The following is a 19370-nucleotide window of genomic DNA, read 5'->3' as shown; positions in this document are numbered from 1 at the left end:
AGCTCTAAATCAGCTGTACCAATACCAGTTTTTATAGTCTGAGGCAGTTTTGTTGATGGGGTAAAAGAAATTCTTACAGTATAAGAACCATGGCATTTTCTCTCTGTGAACTGAAACAAAGAATAAAAAATCTTCATCAAAGACCTACAAAACCTCTTAGTGATGACCTCTGTCTTCAGTTATTACACACATCTAAAAATACACTGTTAATGAGTTCTCTGTTTTGTTATGAACACTATGTTGTACTAACCATAAAGCTCAAAAACTTTGAATAGGAGACGATATACAGCAACTACATTTGTGCTCATCTGAGACTCAGTTTTTAATTGTCAATCTCAAAGAACTTTGTGAAGATGAATCAGCACTGTCTTTATTTTATAAGTGGCAAAACCCAAGCCCAGAGGGCCTATCTGACCCATTCAAGGATACACTAGGATACAGGAGAAAATAAAAGAGTACCAAGGCATCTAATTGGGTATCTGAATTTGGAGCATAAATTCTCCTACAAATAATGGAAGTAGTGGAAGGCAATTCTTCACTTGCACACCTGGAATCGCCTGCTGGGGGTTTATATAGTGCAGCAGTGCTAATTAAGGCACTTTACAGTCCTAAAGTGACACACTAAATTCCTTACTCTTATCATGATCTTTGAAGGATCAAAGTGGTACTTCATTAAAGTTTAGAGAAAAGGGTTAGGCGAGTGAGGTGGGGAAGTGTGGTCATTTTTTAGTTGTTTGTTGTTTTGCTTTGTTTTTAAAAAGACCACACCAACTTTGTGGTCCTTATTTTAGAGTAGTATTTAGTATCTTCCTTACATCAGGTGCTTGCTTTGGAATGTATTTTATAACTGAAATATAACAGCACATAATAAAATAAATTTAAATCCAGTAATTACTTCTGGGTCTTAATCTCATTCAATAAAACAAAGCTACTCCCACAAGTTCTCCAGTCATTATTTTTTCATCTCCCCCAATGTTATGTTTCTTTGAATATCTGCAGCATCAATGAACCTTCAAAATCTTATTTTTAAACAGATTTTGTTTTCTTTTAGCCTTAAATAAATTAATGCATAGGTCAGTCTACCAGCTATCAGCCTTTCTGGTCTGAATTTTTCCCTGTGGAAGATATTTAGACCATGCAGGCTCCCCTGCTTACAAAATGAAGATGATATGAAGGACATAATATGACTCAGAGTGCAATTCCTGCTTCAAATAAGCCACGTTATCATTTGACACTTCTCATTTAGGCACAACAAAAAATCTACGTCATAGACAATGGGCTCCCAGTTACCTCGGAACTCTTCAAAGTAAAGGACTAAAAGCCACAGTGGATACATTTGGTTAATTAAGAGTCAAGATTATTTTAAGGGTGCATTCCCTTATTTATTACAAAGTGCCTTTTTGATGCCATGGAGATGAAAGGACAGATTTATCAAAGACTGCTCAGAAAAAAACACCTACTGCTATGTGGCTATTCTATTCATAGAATGTAATGGTCAGTTGTCCAAGCAGTAAGGATATCAGCAACATAGAGAACGTTAGTAAACCAAAAATCACCATTTGCACTCATTTTCAACTCCTAGAAAAAATAACCAGAGAAAATGGTCAAGACCTGTCCTTGATCAGTGAATTCCTCATTGTGCTGAGGTTCCACCACAGATATCTGCAAGGCATGAAAAATAAACCATAAACACCAGGTACACTTACCAATGTTTCAGATCTCCCAAAGTCTACCTGGCATGTCATAGGTCATACTGAGTATTTAAAATTTATTAATAACTACAGCATAATTAGATAATTAACAGCTAAATAACTGGTATGAAGTATTAGAGACCCGTTACTCAGCAAGCTGTCTATAAAGCTCTGAAATACCATCCAGCTTCTCTTTGAGAGCCTTTTAATCATATTCTACCACGGGCTTGCTTTGAAGTCTGTCAAACCAAGTTTTAAGTGAAAAATTAGGTCCTGAAGAATAAAGATTTATTTTCCTTTAGAGAAAAGTTTGTTTCCAGAAAACAAATTTAAAAAAAAATAATTATTGTTACAAAATTGACCTCCTGAAACCTGTAACGCAGGTCCAAAATTCACTGAGGTATTTTCCTGGGCTTTTCAGATTTCTTTCTTTCCGAAGTGATCACAACACTGCTGGCCAGTGATCTCCTCAAGGGTAAATAGCTAGTATTTTTAAATCTGACTATTCTCAATGATTTCTTTTCATCAGACATAGGCTCAGAAGGAAACGTGTGGCCTGTCACATATTTGTTAGAAAGATATTGCCCGTTTCATAATTCCCAGAGTATTAAGTAGGTATCTCTGGAGGTTCTTTTACACATCTAAAGATAATAAAATAGAATATATTTCTTTACTTTTTTTGTGTGCAAATTTTGTGCTTTTCAGTCACTCAAATGTAACAGAGTCTGGTTTGATAGTACTAAGAATTCTCCCAGTTAATGTCTAGGAAATTGCAGGAAGTTTTTTATTTCCATTTATACTTTGCTATATTTCCTTTCTCTTCTTGGGACATCTTGCAGAATGCAATGCTCACAAACTGCATTTTGTGATCCAAGAAATACTGGGGAAAACTCCTATATTAAACTAATTTTATGTCAAAACTAACACTCATTGTCCATATGCAACGCCTCAAATAATTCACAGTTCTCCATGTACCTTACATCATTACTTATTTATATGGATCCTTCGCAACATGAGCATCTTAAAAAAATGTTGGTGTATGAAAAAAAAAAACCATAAACACTGGGTACACTTACCAATGTGTGGTAATATTACCCAGTATATATGCACTAAATAGGAGACCAGGACAAGTTGTAGTACATCACTCTTACTGTCCTTGCATTTTGGTCCAAGTTAGCAGTTTCAAGCGCTACAATATCCTATGTGCACAAAACAGCAAACTTAACACAAGATCTGTTTTTCATGTAACAGGCAGAAGTTTCACATCTCACAATGAACAAAGCTTGGGGCACTGTCTTTAGAAACAGAAAGATTTCATTAATTTAAATTAATATTTTGACATAAGCAGAAGAGTCATTTGGGGAAAACAGAGAAAAGTCTCTTAAACACATGTAACTAACAAGAATATTTAGTGATCTTAGCCCTTAGCTGAGGGATTCACCTTTTAAAATTTTGTTTCAAAACTGGAAGTTGTGCTTGACTGTCAGATCCTTTGCTTTCTAACAATTATGAGACCTAAACACTCAAAGATAGTTGTAAACTGTGAATATGTTTCTAAGATTAGCAGTTCCCTCGAGCTGAACATTTTCAAAATTAAATATTTCACAGTAGTGTTTATCAGAACAAATGAAGTTTAGAGTTAACTGTAATTGGGTTTCCTCTCTTTTAGGAAGACATTCAGCTAATAAATATACTTGTTTTTCAAACCATTATTAGCTTTTCAATACCTTTTCCCTTGTAGGTGTGAACTGGTACTGTGCCACTGAACAGGTTCAATCTCATTGCTATAGCATCTACTGATTATTTCTCTCTTTCTGGTAAAAATTTGACTGCTTTATTTTGTCACATGTTTGCCAACACATGTGTCTTCTAGGCATGATGCTTCCATGTAGCTACTTGGATGTGTGAGCTAAATGATAAGAATTAACTATGGCTGAGCAATTTTAGCTTTTTCTTTGAGAACATTGTTTACCGCCTTAGAATGTTTACATCAATTTGAGTACAATGAATCAGGTGCTCTAATATAAGCATTTGTGCTAGGGAAGCCTCTGCTGTTATGGAGTCTCACTATTCCTAGAAGTTCTGCTTTATTGCAGAACACCATGGTGCCACCATTTATAGACCTGTTACAAATGACTGATGACTTCTTTGGGGTTTTTTCTTAGTGGGAAGCTATGACTGTGAGCATGAGAATCTCATATTTTGTACATTTTAAAAGATACCTAAGTTATAGACGTACAGAAACAATTGGAAATGCAAACTTCAAAGGCAGAAATTTAATGAGACAAAAATGAAGATTCCTTTCCTTTGTTTTACTTTTTTGATGGAGTACAGGACATTCAAGTTTTTAGCACTTGCAATAGATAATGGAACAGAATGCATGCAACTTCTTGTTGTCAAAGATTGGACTCTCACTGGCAAAACAAATGCATAGGCTTTTTCAAATTTAAAAGCTGTACCTTTCTGAAGATTCCCCATTTAAAACATTCCAAGTGAGCCCATAAGGTCAATAAATACTTTTGGCTTGAAGCAGATAACAGACACATCTAAACAATTAGGAAAGGCCAAAATATATTATGCAAATTGAATGTATTTAACATGAGCTCTCTGCAATTTCTATATAAACAAGTGACTAGAATGTTCCCTTTAAAGGCCAACGTGATTGGTGCAAAAACAGCACAAGTTCAACTACTGCCTAAAGTACACGTATTTTTGTTTAGAGGTATCACAAGTAGTACGCTAGCTACCTATAAACAGCATAGATTTTAATGATGTCTTGTGTTGTAGAAAGTCTTTCAACATCTGCACAATTTAGCTCAGGTTTTCTATGATATAATAAAAGGAAAAAAACAAGAAAAAACGACTCATCATCTTCAGATAGTCACAGAAAAAATTAACTACTCGAACATAGGTAACAATGGTTCAAACTATGGACACAGTAAAAAGACTTCTCAAAATCCTCCATCCACACACACTAAAATATTTACTGATAAGCATTGATAACACTATCTAACTTGGGAGCAATTACAGAAAAATCTGATTTGTCATTTTTCAGTTTACTGAACAGAGACTTTTTTTTTTAAATCTTGAAACTTGACCACAGATGTTTCAAAACACATTCCGCAGGCAAAACCAAGCTAAGTAACACATGTGAACGATTCATTACTGTCTACAGAGTAAATAAGTCAGAATAAATGTTTACATGAAGGAAGGCCTAGAAGCAGCTAATATTTCTTTGTTTGTATGTGTTTTAGTCAGACCCTAAATGTAATCTGTACATAGTTTTTGTGGTTTCATAAAATGTTGTTAAACTGTCCAGCCTAGTGATAGGTACTATATGATTCTGCAGAAGGTTTACTGATCTCAAACTCTTAGCGCTCTAGAAACAATCACTTTCATCTGCAAAAGGCAGCTGAATAAAAATAAAACCTAAATTGTGGTAGAAAGCAACACATAGACAGCAGTGGAAAAGGATCAAATGCCACAATTTATTGCTATAGTTTAAATGGTGCAGCAACTTTAACATGGTAGCAGAGGCAGGGCACTTATGGCAATATTATTCTTATTAGAGCACTGCACTGTCAGAGAAAACAAGAGTTCATTCATAGACATTAAATACAGTAGAGAAAATGTGGGGAAGTGATTTGTGCTTCATGGCAAAATGGTATATCCTCCCCTTTCCCATTATGATCCATACTGAAAATACCAGACGACTAGTGAATGTGGTCCACTGTTCAAAAGCAAGATTAACTGAGATGCTCCATGGCAAGCAAATAAATTTGTTTCCAGTGAAATAATTATTCTTATAGAATGTCATCCTCTCTCACAGCTTAAAGAGACAGGTGATGACATTCAATAAAATGTGATTTTTATTCCCATTTTCTTGACATGAAGAGATATATGTGACTTACTCAGCTCCTTTGAATTATATGCTCTGAGGTCATGTCTTATTTTTTTTATAACACCAGCACTGACTACACAATAGTTAAGTGACTAGGAAAAATGGGAATATTATTTTCCATTCAATATAATCCTGTGTAAGTATCTGAAAGAGCAGCTATTCATGTAATGTGCTCAGCAATATTGCAGTCTTTGTTTCTGTATTTTCAAAAGCTAATCCTACCCACATTTGAGGTCCTTAGGCATACCTATAGCAACTTATTATGTGACAAGAGTTGTAAATATGACAAGAGCTATTATCTGTAAAGAAAAAACAGAATCTATAACTCTTTGTATCATCTAATATTCTCTAGCATTTCAAATAATTAGCAGCTTATTCCAAAAACATTTGAATAGTTAACAGATTTGATACCTATGGTTAATCCTCATTAAAATTATGATTACATGATATAATTACATGTAAATAAGAAAAATGAATTCAATAAAACTCTTACCCTTTTCAATGTTGGGCACTATGTTGGGAATCATACAGTATATACAATTAGATTTATACTGCTAAGCTAAAAATATTGGTGAAGATCTAAAAATGACGAACAGTGCCTTTTAAATTAATGTCTTATTAGTTGAGTGAAGTACACTGACAAAGAATAATTTATGCTTATTCAAACTGCTCTCGACATCTTCAGGTGTTTCCAAATGAGCTCACAGAAGAGTGATTAAATGCATCTGATAACAAGCCACACATTGCTGAAATTACTTACCGCCTCATTTTATGATTAATTAAACATGTAGATTAAAGTTGCAAAAGAATTTAGATTAATGAGCAAGTTAAGTCTTGCTGATATAAGTGAATTGGGAATTGGATGCTCTGTGGAACTTTATAAACATGCATTTCATAATGAGTAAGACAAGGCTACATGTTGAATCCTGGCCACAAGGGCCTTTGACGATGCAGTCTTTTTTAACATGGTTTGACAGCTTTCAAATAACATTCTACTGTAGACTTTAAGCTTTGTGCATTGCTGTAAAACATGAGACTACATAACTCATGCATTAGGAGTAGGATTATTTCAAAGCTCTCCAAGGTAATGACCCCCTGTAGCAGCAGCTGTTCAGAAAAATTACAAGCTCGATTGTTATTTTAGTCAGAGGGAGTTTAGTAGTTAAAAGCAGTTATGCAACTAGTAAAACTATATGACACTCCATTAGTGGCCTCATTGCATCCTTCCTGGTTCTGTTCCTCTCCAATTCCTCCACCCAAAAACCTTGGTCATATTAGTAAAACAGGGTGCTCAGTCATTCATGAAAAATTCAAAGCCATTTATTAAGTCTGGTTTCTGTGCAAGGCAAGGTAACATTTAAATTTATGATTATACTTATCAGCTCCAAGAGTGTGTCAGAATATCTGCCAGGTTTGCCAAGTGTCCCATTTTTCTCTTTTAAGATCAGCTATACCTAATCCACATAGCTCAGCCAGTGTCAGAAAGCCAAGTTGGACTTTATGACTCTGCAGGGCAAAAGCAAATCAGATCACTCATAGAGATGTACTACACTTTGTACAATGATGCTGAAGTTAGAGCTACAGAACCCTCTGTATGCTTATGTAATTTGTAACAACTTTCATGATCTACTGCATAAAGCGACTCCTACAAACTTACCTGAGATAGCTGGTTAATTTTAAAGTATTTGGTTCTTATTCTTAAAATTCAGTTAAGGATTTGTTTCCTTGCTCTGCCTGTATCCTTTGAATTTCTGCTGTAACTTCCAAATGTCAAAGGTCTTTCCAACAAAAATCAAGGAAAATAAGAACTGAAAAGGTCCATATAACACAAGCTGCACATGTTTGATATTAACCTCAGGTCATTTACAAATGCTCATCTTTTCTGAGCATGCATATCAGCAGAAATATAATGCCTTGATTTTCCAATATGCTTGGAATACTTCAAATTCTTATTGATTCACTACAGCACTTCAGCACAAGCTAAGTCTCAAACTTCAGTTGGACTCATGCACAGAAGTATATCATTTAGAACATCAGAACTGCCAATTCCTACTTATTCTGTGCAGGGCAATGCTTTAAATTAGTATATACTGCTTTAGGACTACAAGGTCCATCTGATTTATTAAAGGTGGGATTGAATATGTCATTTAGCATCAGGCTTGTCTTGCATCCAGATGATCAAATTCTTTTTGTTCTATTTTCTAAATGATTGCAAACTTTTCATACACAGCTACTTGGGTAATACATTTGAAAGCACGTGCAAAAAAAATTTAAAAAATACTTACTGTGTATGCAATGTGACAATGAATTCTCAGAATGGGTTCCTCATACTTCCTAATCAACTCTGTCTATGCATTTTAGTGCCATCTGCTAAGCTCTCTGGCCTTCCTTCAGAAGACACTGTTAATTTCATTAACTGTCCTTTGGCTTCGTAATGTAGCAGGCTGCAATTGTGTAAAGGCATAGAACTACTAAAATGTAGTAAACTTCACTTTTAAGTAACTGAATTGTGAAGAAGGAAAACATTAATGCATTTGTATGTTTTACATTCAACTTCCAAAATGCTAGGACATTTGTCATCCTCTGTTTCAGTCTGGGACAATTATTTATTCCTCTGAACACATTCCTGATACAAATTTCAGTATACTGCAGAATAAACTAGAAGTAAAGTATGAACTGAAACAAGATTTCTTCATAATATGCTGGAAATATCCATGAAAAAAATTTTCTTTTTCTTCAAAAAGTGAAAAAATAAATTCACAGTCATATAAAATGGCTTAGCTTGAGTCAGTAAATGCAAGTCAATAGCAAATACACAGTAGCGTCAACAAGGCAGGTCAAGTTGGTTTTTTTACCTGACTTTGATATCAACCAAAAAAAGTCTCAGTAGGTCTCACAGTAAGTCATTATTAAATAGGAGATACCAAGCACATATCTGATGTTTTTAGTTACTAGAAAGTTTTCTAAATGCAATTAATTTAATAATCCAGTTCACATTTTCCATGTATTTTTGTGCTTCTCTGTTATATGCATCTAATGCATTCTATTGAAAGAAACTTAGTGCTTAGATATAATAGTACAGAGTAGTAAAAAAATAATTCAGAAACTAACATCTCAAAGGTTTTAAGAGCCCATCAAAGGACAGAAAAAACAAAGAAAGTGGCAACCTACCACTCAGCTCAGAGTCCAGAGGAGCGAGCTACTGAAGTGGTAATTCATAGAACGGTTTAAGTTGGAAGGGACCTTAAAGCTCATCCAGTCCAACCCCTGCCATGGGCAAGGACACCTCCCACCAGACCAGGCTGTTCAAAGCCCCACCCACCCGGGCCTCGAACCCTTCCGGGGAGGGGGCATCCACAGCTTCCCTGGGCAACCTGTGCCAGTGTCTCACCGTCTCACAGTAAAGAATTTCTTCCTAATATCCAGTCTAAACCTACCCTCTTCCAGTTTAAAACCATTACCTCTCCTTCTATCACTACCTCCCCAGCTTTCCTATAGTACCCCTTCAGGAACTGGAAGACCACAATAAAGTCCCCCCGAAGTCTTCTATTCTCCAGGATGAACAGCCCCAAGACTCTCGTTGGTTCTCATAGAGGAGGTTCTCCAGCCCCTGATCATCTTTGTGGCCCTCCTCTGGACCCACTACAACAGCTCCATGTCCTTCTTATAATGGAGGCCCCAGAACTGGATGCAGTACTCCAGGGGGGCTCTCCCCAGAGCAGAGGAGCAGAATCACTCCCCTTGCCCTGCTGGCCACACTTCTTTTGGTGCAGCCCAGGATACAGTTGGCCTTCTGGGCTGCAAGCGCACATTGCCATCTCATGTTGAGTTTTTCATCGGTCAATACCCCTAAGTCCTTCTCGTTGGGACTGCTCTCCAGCCATTCTCATCCCAGCCTGTATCTGTGCTTGGGATTGCCCCTACCCAGGTGCAGGACCTTGTTGAACTTCACAGGCTCACCTCTCCAGGTCCCTCTGGATGGCATCCCTTCCTTCCAGCATGTCAACTGCACCACCCAGCTTGGTGTCATCACAACCTTGCTGAGAGTGCACTCGATTCCACTGTCCCTGTTGCTGACAAAGATGTTAAACAGTACTGGTCCCAGTAACGATCCCTGGGAAACACCACTCATCACTGGTCTCCATTTGGACATTGAACCATTGATCACAACTCTCCAAGTGTGACCATCCAGCCAATTCCTTATCCAGTGAGTGGTCCGTCCATCAAACCCACATTTCTCCAGTTTAGTCACCCGTATGTCATGCAGGACAATGTCAAACACTTTACACAAGTCCAGGTAGATGACATTAGTTGCTCTTCCCTTACCCACTGAAGCTGTAACTCCATCATAAAAGATCACCAAATTGGTGAGGCACGATTTGCCTTTGGTGAAGCCATTTTGGTTACCATCAATCACTGGTTCCTCATTCTCCCTGTGCCTCAGGACAGTCTTCAGGAGGATCTGCTCCATGATCTTGCCAGGCACATAGGTGAGACTGACTGGCTGATTGTTTCCTGGGTCTTCCTTTTTCCCTTACTTGAAAATGGGGTTTACGTTTCCCCTTTTCCAGTTAACAGGAACTTCACCATATGGTGAAATATATGATAGATAGCGGCTTGGCAACTTCATCCACCAGTTCTCTCAGGATCCGTGGATGGATTTTTCTACTTGGCATTATAAATTCAAAAATGAAAGAATATTTCTCTAACTTTTATCCTCCTCCAGAGCATATTTGTTCCTATCCTATAGGTTTACCACTAAAAAGCACATTTCCTGCATTCAGCTCTTTGAGCAGAGGACAAAATGGCTCCACCCCTCTCCCTGTCACTGCATTACACTGAAGCTGTATTCAAAATAGTTGAAAGAAGAAAATGGATTTATTACACAAACAGATTTTTAAAGAGCTATCTGAGCTTCAGGGAAGCACTGGGCTTTAGAAAAACTACACAAAAAGTACAGTTAGCTGATTAAATTTTAATTTAATTTTCACAGAATCACAGAATATCAGGAGTTGGAAGGGACCTTGAAAGCTCATCCAGTCCAACCCCTGCCAGAGCAGGATCACCAGAGCAGTCACACAGGAACACAGCCAGACAGGTTTTGAATGTCTGCAGAGAAGGAGACTCCACAACCTCTCTGGGCAGCCTGGGCCATGCTCTGCCACCCTCACACTGACAAAGTTTGTCCTCATCTTCAGCTTGAACCTCCTATGCTCCAGCTTGCACCCATTGCCCCTTGTCCTGGCATTGGACATCACAGAGCAGAGCCTGGCTCCTTCCTCCTGACACTCGCCCTTTCCAAATTGATCCCCATGAATGAGGGCACCCCTCAGTGTCCTCTGCTCCAAGCTCAAGAGCCCCAGCTCCCTCAGCCACTCCTCATAAGGGAGATGCTCCGCTCCCTTCAACAGAAAACATCTTGTAAGGTATTTTAAAAGACCCTAAAGAAAAACTTCAAATGTATCAACAAATGTGAATCCTCACTCACATTTTAAAAAGTGACTTGCACACTTATAAGCATAGCTGATATAAACTTGCAGAAGGATTTAGACTCCTAAATTGAATTGACTGGAATTCTTCAGCTACTCCAGCATTCTATAAACAAACTTATTACAGACTCGCTGTCTTCAAACTTTTGCCAAGCTTAAAGAAAAATTCTGACAGAAATCTGTCGAGATTTCTGGCAAAAAAGTCCTGGTCATGAAGATTCCTAGGAGGGTCTACTGTCAAGTTCTTCTCAGGCCAGTATCTGAATCATCCCCTAGATGTGCACAGTGAAACTGGTGCTTTGAAACTGATACTGCAGTTCTTAAGTCTTCAGATACTTCAAAAATGCTCTGGAATAATATACTTCTGCAGCCAAAAACTGAGACCACTTTTAACAGCTACTTCTACCCTGTAAGCAGGTTAGAATCCTGATGTTACTAAGATACAAAAATTAAAGCATGCAGATTAAGCATAAAGATACAGAAGAACTGTAACAAACATTTTACCCTGAAGATTTGCCAGTTGAAAATGTTGCTAACTTGGCTGTTTCTTCAAGAATAACACGTCCAGCAAATCCCATCTACTGTAGAATGATAAGTTATCACAGACAGAAAAGGAGACCACTTCAAAGCCATCAGTCAGAGCTGACTACAGAGAAGGATCCTCCTACTCAGCTGTTCTCCCAGATTAGATCTTTCCAAATGTAAATATGAATAAAACCTTAGCTACAGGCTTAATGAAAATAACTGATTTACAGTCTATATCTGACTTACACACATCTCTTCTATTGCAAGAAAACAAGCATTGAGAATTATTACCCTTTTCCTTTTTTTCTTACCTCAGTAATCACACAGAATCATTGCTAAAGGTTGTACCAAAGAACATCTTGGCTTCCTGGATTTTGTGTGTCCCATACTGTTTGATAGAAGAAATCAAAGACATTAAACAGTTTGAAATTAATTGCCTCAGAAGAAGGCACTTTCATGCTGTAATACAGAATAAATGAAGAAATCTTAGCTGGAAGGAATTAAGGAGTGCCCTTCTAAGTCATCATCATGCTAACATATGAACCAGATATAAAATTCTCCTGCTAGTAGAGCTGGCTTGTATTCAGGATAGATGGAAGGAATGTTACCACAGGAATAAGCCAAACATGTACCACTAAAAAATGGACAGAAATATGTATATGTGCCAGTAGCATGAGGAGATAGATAGCCAGAAGAATGCTCAGATGATATTTGACAACACTAGCACATGACAACAGATTGCATTATATTTAAATATAAGAACCGGGATGACATGTCTAAGCTTCCAGAGCTCTTCATGCTCCTTTCTCACTTAGCTTCTAATATACATCTTGAATTAACTTTAAGCATCTCCCTGTGCAAGTGCAAAAACAGAGGAAAAATATGGAGCATCTGAATATTCTATCCCATGACAGAGCTGACATTTTATCAATTTTGTGAGATGAATTAAAGCAAAGGGTGACTTCAAAGAAGTCACTCTGATATAGATTAGAAGTAGTAAAGCTAAATTTAGATTAGGCAAATGGAACTAATTCTAATGAACTTGCACTGGCAATAGTAAAAGCCCCCATAGCAGTGCCTAATTTACCCTGCTTGTTGAATACAGATGTATCCTGTGAAAAAAAAAGAAATCAAGCAACTAACTTCAAATTTCTGTATCCCTGACCGGTGTCAAAATAAGACTCAAGAAAGGATTCCCAAAACCCTATACATGAGGTTGCATTTCTGCCTGAGAACTGTGAGTAAAGCTTTCTTTTCCTCTTTCTTTGAAGGATCTAGAAGTTAGTATTATTTCAAAATATAAAAAAAAAAAATTGTAAAGTACTCAGATATCATGGGGACGATGGCAACAGTAGCTACCCAAAGACAGTTAACAGGGAAGTTCAATAGGCTTATCAACTGACAGATGAGATCACAGAAAAAAAGATTCAGCAAAAAAAAACATTTCAGAAAAAGAAAAAAAGGAATTCACTGTTCGATTATCCTCCCCAAATCAACATTGTGAAATAACACTCAGGTATAGACCTCCCTTTTTTGTCTTGGAAACTGATTATTATGTATATTTATCTGAAATCTAGCAGGTAAAATGTTCAACAGAGAACAACACAGGAGGACATTTTCGAGGGGCATCCTTTGTTGCATGTTACTTGGGTTTTAGCTTAACCCAGTTGATCTTCCTTCTTCTCTCTACTGGGTATTCAGAGAGCTAGAATTGGGTTTTATCATTCCAGAAAGCCACTCTTCTTGTATGTATGGCAGAAATGCAAGCTCAATGGATCTCATAGCAATTCCATCAAGATACTAAATAGGAGCAAGAAAAAGTATGGGGTTGTCAAGCACTACAGATGAGTGCTCTGGGAGCAAAGAAGCAGTCATCCTCCATGTGTCACAGGCTTTTCAACATATTTCTATTTTTCACTGGGATTAGTTGACGAATGGAGAGTTTGGTAACCAAATATATGTCTCTGCTTGGAGAGAACTAAGCAGAATAAGGATGGATTACTTCCCTTATTTTGTGGGCAGGAAAAGTCATTAATCAGAATAACAAATGCTGTACCTTTATAGGCTCAAGGCCCATCTATGAAAGTCTCAGGATTTGAGCAATTCAGTGGTACTATTGTGAACTTATTGCTACTTTTCTGTTAATTTGCTTTTAAAAACTATTTTAACAGTAGAAAATAACTGCAGAGGACATGAAGGGACAGTGCTTTTAGCAATAACCAAACATTTGAATACCCTAGAGTATAAGGGGATTGACTCAAACTCTAAAAGACAGAGACACAGATGTTTTTTTACTGGGTTTTTTTTTCTGACAGGAATAGCAAGGAAGGCCATTAATGCCAGTTTGTGTTTGTAGAACTATCTACTGTGAATGGATCAGATGGATTGTGACATATCAGGAAAGAATTTCAATGTTGTTGAATCAGGGATTTTGTACAGGTGGCACGAAAGAGGTGGGGGAAAGTATATAAATTTATAAAGTCAATGAACCCTATGATTTTTATTGCAACATTAAACAGCAACTTCAGTAACTTCTATGAGAAATCTTTCGTTTAGAGCTGTGTAGACTAACAGGATGCCCAAACTAATGTGGGAGTCTAGAAACAGGACTAAGTGGATATTCTCAAAAGATTGTATTTCAATAGACCTCTCATGCATTGGAGCTTGGATAGGAATATAATGACTACTCCATCATCTAATATCTGTTAAAGACATTTAAATACTTCCTTAGTAATATTACTTCCTCTGGTTACAACAACTGCAGACTGAGATGTCCTGGGAAAATATTCTCTTATCTATAGAGCCTCTGTTTTTCAGTTACTATGAAACTTCTATCCCTTATTAACATTCAAATCACCTTCTTTCTCTGCAGCTGGTGGAGAGGCACTTCACTTTTTTGTCCTAGCAGAGACAGAGCATAACATTTAAACAAGAAGAGGACATGTCTTGGACCACCTTTAGTCTTTAAAGTTTGTAAACTCTTTAGGTTTTTTTAGAAATTTGATGACAAAACTCTCCAGTAACTAGCTGCAATTAGAAACCATCCTTTTCTGTCATTTTTCCCCTGTTTTTAAACCAGTTAATTTAAATGTGCTGTCCTTAAACACTGCATAAGGGGCTATTCCACAAGAAAGTTCTGTCAGAAGTATTTTCTTTGTAAACAAAAATAAAAATAATTTTTAAAAAGCACAATCTCAAAAATATTCTGCTTTATCTAATACCAAGTAACTTCCCTCTTCCACTCACAGAAATAGTGAAAATTGTAATCCTACATCTTTGAAGAAAAAACATTTTAGGACAGTAGAATTCAAGACTTCTTTTGGTATTGCCTATTAGGCTTAGAAAGCGATTTTGAAAACAGACTTTTGTAACACTATCAAAGAGATCTTTAGGCTGGTCAATTCAGCAGAGGAATTAGAAGGTGAGTTTGCACTGAAAACTGGAGTGCTTAGCTGAGTCAAACAGCTACAGGCTACAATCCTTCCATTTAGTAACATCACTTACACCTTCCCAGGACAAATTTACACTTTATGAAATATTTCAATCACTTTTCATTTGCAGTACTGGAGGGGGCGGAGCAGAGGGGGCAGGAAATACCTGGTTTAATGGCTTTAGGTAGTATTAGTATTTGGGAACTCCTAATACCTTAAGGTTAAATACCAATTCGCAAAATGCTTGAGCATTCTTGAGCATCATCAGCAATTCAACTATAAAGACAAAGTTTAATGTATTTATTATAAATACCATTTACCTCAAAAAAAGTTTTACTTTGAAACTGGATAAAACACAGAGTATTTCTAGATCATAGATCTTAAATTATACTACTTATATCTATGTTAGGTCACCATTCTACTTTAAAGTTATTTATATTAAAAGTTAACTTCTAATTACTGATTATATTTTTTTAAATGCAAAAATAAACCTTTTTCCATTCTGTTCAATTTGCAACACTGTGTATGTTACTATGATCATTAATGGTAACATTGCTATCAAATTAACACTTCTTCTTACATCCCTGCTCTTTTTCGGTTTGTAGAATTTGTGCGACTAATTAATAATACAAGGATCTTCTTTTGATGTACACTTTATTTTATAGTTCCTACTTTGGAATAAAACAAAAATTTTAATAGAATCAGAGACTACAATTTTAAAAAGACAGCCTAATCTTATTTTTAATATTTTGCTGTTTGATATTGGTATATTCTCAAGTTTTATTAAGGCTGTAGTGTAATCAACTTGCGGAATTTGACATAGAAAAAAATGTTAACAGTCATCACATGTTGAGAGAAATAACATTAAGCTGCTGTATTCAAAGCACTGAAAGCATCTCTTTCATGAACATTAAATGCTACATGGGAAATGGATGACCATATCTTGCACAAAAATAACTTGGCAAATGTTTTTTTCATAGCCATCTAGATAAAAAATTCTCTACAATTATGAGTGGCTAAGGAGTTATTTCTACAAGAGAAGCTTAATCTGAAAATAAGCTTTTGGTGCAAAATTACTGAACAATAGTAACAAGGTAAGAAACACGTATAACTTCTATATAAATTAGAACATGGAGAATCCTGTACCCTTTAAAAGTAGTAAGACATTTTCTAGCAGTTTTAGGTAGCTTCAGAGTTATTAGTATCTCAGTAGTTTAAAATTGCACTTACTGAACTATACTACAGGTAGTAGCAGTTGCTACTAATACTACTGTTTTTATAATTGTGATTGTTGTAATCTGTATTGCAGCTATTCCTGGAGGCCTCCGATAATCCTTTTGGGCATCAGACTTTGCTTTCCATGATGAGATTATTGTTTAAAAATGTAAAATAATTAGTCAAACATTAAGAAAGGAAACTAAGATGAACTGAGCCGCTCAAAACCATAAAGCTAAGAATGGTAACCACTGGTACCACCCGTTGCAGGTCAGCCTGACTGCATGCAAACACTTATGATCCTGAAGGGTTTGCATTTTCTTAACTCATAAACATTTATGAAAAAGATATCCTCTCTACATTTCCAAACTAGAAAGAATATGAAGGGCCATGGAGAAGAACTTTTAGGAATCACAAAATCACTGCATCATTAAGGTTGGAAGAGATCTCTAGAATCATCAAGTCCAACCATCAACCTAACACCACCATGCCCACTAAACCATGTTCTGAAGTGCCACATCCAAACATTTCTTGAATACCTCCAGGAATGGTGACTCAACCACCTCCCTGGGCAGCCTGTTCCAATGCTTGACCACTCTTTCAGTGAAGAAATTTTTCCTAATATCCAACCTAAACCTCCTCTGGTGCGACTTGAAGCCATTACCTCTTGTCCTGTCACTGGTTACATGGAAGAAGAGACCAACACCCACCTCCATACAACCTCCTTTCAGGTACTTGTAGAGAGTGATAAGGTCTCCTCTTCTCCAGAATAAACAATCCCAATTCCCTCAGATGCTCCTCATAAGGCTATAATATAGCAGAGCATGGTACTAAGTAGACTGAAGAGCTGCACTAACTCTCAGGTGTATGGAATTTGATCCCCCTCATCTTTACTAATTCAAACCATAAAATTAGTGTCTAGGACGTAGCCTCATTTTATTTGCAGGTGCAGCTCCCCTTGATGCTAACGTCGATTACATGTGTTTACAAAGCAAAGCAACTTCCCCTAGATTTCATTGGGCTGAATAGAACAATATTTCAAAAAGCAGCTGTTGCTGGTAGCATTCAAGTTTATCTGCAAGCCTTATAAAACTGCCCCCAAAACACATACTGTATCTGATCTCAACTTAAGAGGGCTTTTCTCTAAAGAGTACTGAATCACTTTAATGTAGATTCTAATGCTGCCTTCCTCTGCTTTCAAGGTTGCTAGTAAATTCAGCTTTACTACAGTACTGTAAAGATGTGAAAGAACTGTAATAGCATCTAAAAATGAGCTGTTACCCCTATACTGCTCAGTTTAGAAAACTCTAAACAGAATACTGATGAAAAATGTTAATGATAGTTTGCTGAGTTGCCAGAAGGAATGAGATAAGACAATTCACTATATTTTTGTTATAAAATGTACATTATAATGTACTAAAGAATCTGCCACAACTCCAAAAAGGACTAAAATGAAGATCTAAACAACATTATATTTCAGTAATTTAATTTTAAAAGAGAGCTATCCAGCAGCCATACTTAATCAGTATTGGCCCAGCAATTATCTCAGTATTCACAGGATTTTAACTCCTCCAAGGTCTTTTCAATTGCAATGAAGAACCTCAAAGTACTTAAAGCACCTTGCTGAATTAAGGCCTTAATCACATATATGTATACTTCTGAGCAGTTTGTATTAGATCGTGAATAGAGTAATAGACACAGTAAGTAGGAAAATTCAAAATGTTCTAATGATGTAAAATGTTAGAAACAAACCGTGATCCTTTAGCTTTGAAGAGGTGAACCATATCCATGCTTCTGACCCTGAATTTTAAGGCTGAAAATAAATAATTTCTTTCTTGGGCAATGATAATAAAATTACTTTGCAGCCCCAGCCCATCCCCAGACTCTAGACTAGGTCTATGGCATCACCTCAGCCCTACAACTCATAAATGGCACAGAAGGTATTGAGAAAAGTCAAAAAGGGTAGGCAGTATATCCCCTGGCATCTCTGCGTGGCAGCTGGTGAGACAAAACAAAAAATCAAATCACTGCCTAAAGAGTCTATTGGCAACTTTCAGTTACATCTGGGAACAATGGCCAACCATCAAAGCTAACTACGTATTGTTAATATCCCTACCTAATCCAGGCAACAGGAAATAAAAGTACAAAGTCCTCTCACAAATCTTACAACCTTCCAATCACTTGCATCTCTGTTTTCCTGAGTCTTGTAAGCATATACACAACCATTATTAAAGCAGCTACCACTGCTACCACAAACATCATCTCGGGCCATGTTTGGGGTATTTATTCCACATTTCCACAAAACACAGAGAAGCCGAGGAGGTCCTATTTCATACTCCCACCTCATCAGTCTAAGGTGAAATTAGGGCAGCGCAGAACTTCCCTACATGGAAGTACTTGGGGCTGGGAAACATGTTTCTGAGGGCTGGATTATGATTTTTACAATACAGAATTTCTGAGCTATTGGGTTCTAAGCCTGTACAGTCTTAAGCTTGCAGCTATTGGCATGTTTGACATTTTAAACTATAAAATACCAACCTATTTTGAAATTGTCCAAATCATTAGTTGTGGAATTTTCCTAGCAATTCATGAATACCACTGTTAATTGGGCAATTAACTCGAAACTACAGAATATGCTGTGATGGCATGATATGATATAAGCCATGTAAAAGAAGGAACAGCCAAGCAACTCAGTATGTTGAAAGATATTAATGAAGTGGCAAAATCTGCCAGAAAAATAATAATGGGTGATTTTAACTACCCCAATATTAACGGGTTGAATAACACATCTGTACATGGTTTGGAGAAGCAGCTTATTGATACTATAAATGGCTTCTTTTTGGAGCAGCTCCTTCTGGAGCACAGCGGAGGAGGAGTTCTACTCAGTTATTAATTTGTGTGTGTGTGTTTGTGTAGGAAGCAAGCATGGGTGTTCTGCTAAGTAACAACGGCCACAGGACAATGAGTTTGAATCTCAGTGATAAGTATTTCAAGTGGCAACCAAACAGTTAATGGCAGGTGGGTGAGGAAAAACCTATAAACAAACAGAAGGATGTTTTGGAGGAATGAAGGAGGTTATTCACACCCAGAAACAAACCACCAGAAACAAAAAGAAGGG

Source organism: Mesitornis unicolor, unplaced genomic scaffold, assembly GCF_000695765.1.
Source record: "Mesitornis unicolor isolate BGI_N332 unplaced genomic scaffold, ASM69576v1 scaffold18994, whole genome shotgun sequence".
NCBI lineage: Eukaryota > Metazoa > Chordata > Aves > Mesitornithiformes > Mesitornithidae > Mesitornis > Mesitornis unicolor.
This window is presented reverse-complemented; position numbering follows the sequence as displayed.